Consider the following 3,301-nt stretch of genomic DNA (forward strand, 5'->3'; position numbering starts at 1 on the left):
CAGACCTTCCTTAAACGCATCTGTTTGGCCAACACCAGCTTTGCTCTTCACCCAGGAGGCAACTGTCTGTGGCTGGGAACCAAACAGCAACCCCTCAGAAGGTTACCACAGCCTAGCTTCTATAGCTCTTTGTCCTGGGTCTCTTCAGTGCATGGTGACAAGCTGTACAGAGGTGAAGTCTGGCCCTGAGTGTGGCTGAGAATGTCCGGTCAAGTGGCCACATCAAGCCAGGAGACACAGGAGAAATAGGGGGGCATGTGTTTGATGCTGTAAGGTAGTATGCAGACAGAGGGCCTGGGCAAGCTGGGAGGACCATGATCTCATGGTTTTATAAGGAGGAGCACAGAGCTGGAGTGGGGACCACAGAGGCTGCACACACTGCCTCCCATCCCATAATGTTCATTCTCTTCCGTGTGCATCTACTGCTTTAGAACTTGGCCCTTCCCCCACAGAACTTTTTCTGGAACTCAGAGTCTGGAATTGGAACCCTGAATCACAGATTAACTTTGGGACACTGACCAGCCTTTCACAACTGTAGCCACCCTTTCCAGGAGCAGTTCAAGGCCTCACAGAGCCAAAGAGGCTCAACCACAGTTGCTGTCTGTAGATGTGCTTTGGAAGGTGAGGGTTCTTTTTGTCCTAACTACCATTGTTAGGAAGATGTCACACAGCACCAATTGTTCAGGAGTTTTCCTTGGTATCTATCCCACGTTCGCTCCCCACTAGTGCCTACACACTGGGTCTCTCCGCTCTTGAGAGAATTGCATTGGCTATGGTGAGAATGTTCAGCTTTGTTAAGACCAGAATCCGGTGTGGGGATGTCATTTGGAGATGACATGTCCCAAGGATGGCACTCTCAAAGGCAAGGTCTAACCTCTCTCCATTTGCCACCTCTTTATGTTGAAGAAATTTTTCTGCATGACCCCAGCTGCATAGAGAGGCATATAAAATAGAAATAAAAAGGTATAGGGGCGGAGAGTTGGTTCAGCAGATGAAAACACTTTTTGTTCTTGGGAGAGGACTAATATTTGATTCCCAGAACCCATATTCAGCTCATAATCACCTGTAACCCCAACCCCAGGGATCCAACATTTCCTTGTCACCTCCAGGGCACTGGGCAAGCGTGTGGAGCACAAACATACAGGGAGGCAAAACATAAAAAATAAATTAATGAATGAAATAAAGATATAAAAGGTATAAAATAATAAACATTTACTGATATATGGCATAGAAAAATTATTATTATTTTAAGATTTATTTATTTTATGTATATGAGTACAGCTCTTCAGACACACAAGAAGAGGGCATTGGATCCCATTACAGTTGGTTGTAGCCACCATGTGGTTGCTGGGATTTGAACTCAGGACCTCTGGAAAAGCAGTCAGTGCTCTTATCTACTGAGCCATCTCTCCAGCCCTTAAAAATTATTTTTAAACACTAGCCTGACATACATATAATCTTGCCATTTATTAAAATGAAATCAGACTTACAGATAGTGGGATGGATGCACTTGCTTACTTTTACCTGAAGAATGAAATCTGGGCTGAACATTTGACACGGAAGGGTATATCCCATCTTCAATGGCTTTCAGAGTTGATTGATCTGTGGTGCGGCATGGTGTCCACGGCTACAGTGTAACAGCAGATCCTTCAAAAAAAATTAAGAGGGCACATCTCTTCCTAAGGATTCTTTCACAAAACAAGAAAAACAAACGAAAGCTGCTGGGTGCAAAGAAAGCACGGGAGGTGGGACCCATTTCTGTCACCTCAACAGACGAGGGGGAACCTGCTGTGTGGGCCAACTCATTGCACATGAATTATGTGCAACCCCATGTGGATGCCTGCGGCACAGGTACCCGGAACACCCTTTCCATCGAAACCAGCTTCAGGTGGGATGTCCCAGGAAACTAGTTGATTCCCCACCCTCCTGGTTCCCACACTAGTTATTGTCTGTCCCTTTGATTCCTTCACCCTTGCTGGGGTCCTGCCCAACTGAGGAGACCAACACGGAAACCCAAGCTGAGAAAGGGAAGCCTCTGCCTCGTTTTTACTCCCAACCCCCGAAGTCCTGAATGCTTGCGAAGGGAATCTGCTCCAGCACGGCAGACATGCTTAGGAGAAAGCAGGAGCTGTATGACCCAGATGCTCTACCCTGTAGCTCCAGTCCCAGGTCAGGCAGGAGTCCCCTAGACAGGGAGAGATGGAGAGCGAGGATCGAAGAAGAGGGGGATCAAGATGCTTTAGTCACATCTGGTCTGCACAGGAAGTGTACAGTATTAATAACTCCCATGCTGTGCTTACTGGCAGAAGACACAGGACCCCTGAGGCACTGCCAAGGGTGAGGGCATCTTGTTCTCTTTGGTTTCCTTTGTCCTGTATCCTGGTTACTTTTTATTGTCAAATTGATACAATGTGTAGAGTCACTTGGGAAGAGGGAACCTCAAATGAAGAATTAACTTGATCAGATTGGTCTATGAGGAAGCTCATAGATTGCCAATTGAGGTTGAAGGGCTCAGCCTCACTGTGGGCGGTACTTTCCCCTAGGCTGGTGGTCCCTGGCTGGATAAGAAAGCTGGCTGAGCATGAACCAGTGAACAAACCAGCGGCATTTCTCCCTGGTTCTGAGTCAGTTCCTAATTGAGCCTCGACGTCCTCGGTGACGAACCTGGACCTAGAAACGCAAGCTAAATAAATGCTCTCCTCCTCTAAGTTTCATTTGGTCTTGGAGTTTGTCCCAGCAACAGAAAAGCAAACCAGGACACTCCCCTAGTCCCACATGGCTATGCAACGTGACCCAGGCAGGCACCTCACCAAGGCTTAACACTACAGAGGAAGGGGCTTTAGCTTTTCACAATGCAGGGTAAACATGGATAATTTCTGACGGTCTTTACCAAGTCAGGCAGTGAGTGAATCTGTCCTCTGCTCCAGAAGTAGACGATACGTTTATCTTTCAGGTGGTGTTGTTCACACACCCTGGATTGAAGGTTGTAAATGCCTTCCCTGAAATGAAGGCTGTTAGTGGCTCTTCTCACAAGACATACAGAGATGGGGAGAGCCCCGTGGAGGGGCACCTTCTAACAGTCACTCTCAGCTAAGCAGTGACCCAAGGACCCCGGGTCTTTGCCAGTTATGTGTATCACCCTACTTCTGGGCCTTAGAACTTTCTCCACAGAGCTGGAGGACCCCAGAGACTAGAACATCAGGAGGAGGAGTTTTCCTTGGCCCTAGCCTCCAGTTGTGTGCCCATATGCTACTAGCCAGAGTTCTGTCACTAAGCACTTCTGTTCATCAGAATTGCGAAC

General features: G+C 47.6%; 1 long non-coding RNA gene across 1 annotated transcript; it reads left to right on the forward strand.

Moving 5' to 3' along the window:
* The first annotated feature begins 533 nt into the window (after positions 1 to 533).
* Positions 534 to 2,708, forward strand: LOC148002796 (uncharacterized). Its single transcript, XR_015632375.1, has 2 exons — positions 534 to 621; positions 2,544 to 2,708. It is a non-coding gene; the product is annotated as an uncharacterized LOC148002796 (long non-coding RNA).
* Positions 2,709 to 3,301: the final 593 nt, after the last annotated feature.

Source organism: Rattus norvegicus, chromosome 10 (assembly GCF_021556685.1).
Source record: "Rattus norvegicus strain SHRSP/BbbUtx chromosome 10, alternate assembly SHRSP_T2T, whole genome shotgun sequence".
NCBI classification, from domain to species: Eukaryota; Metazoa; Chordata; class Mammalia; order Rodentia; family Muridae; genus Rattus; species Rattus norvegicus.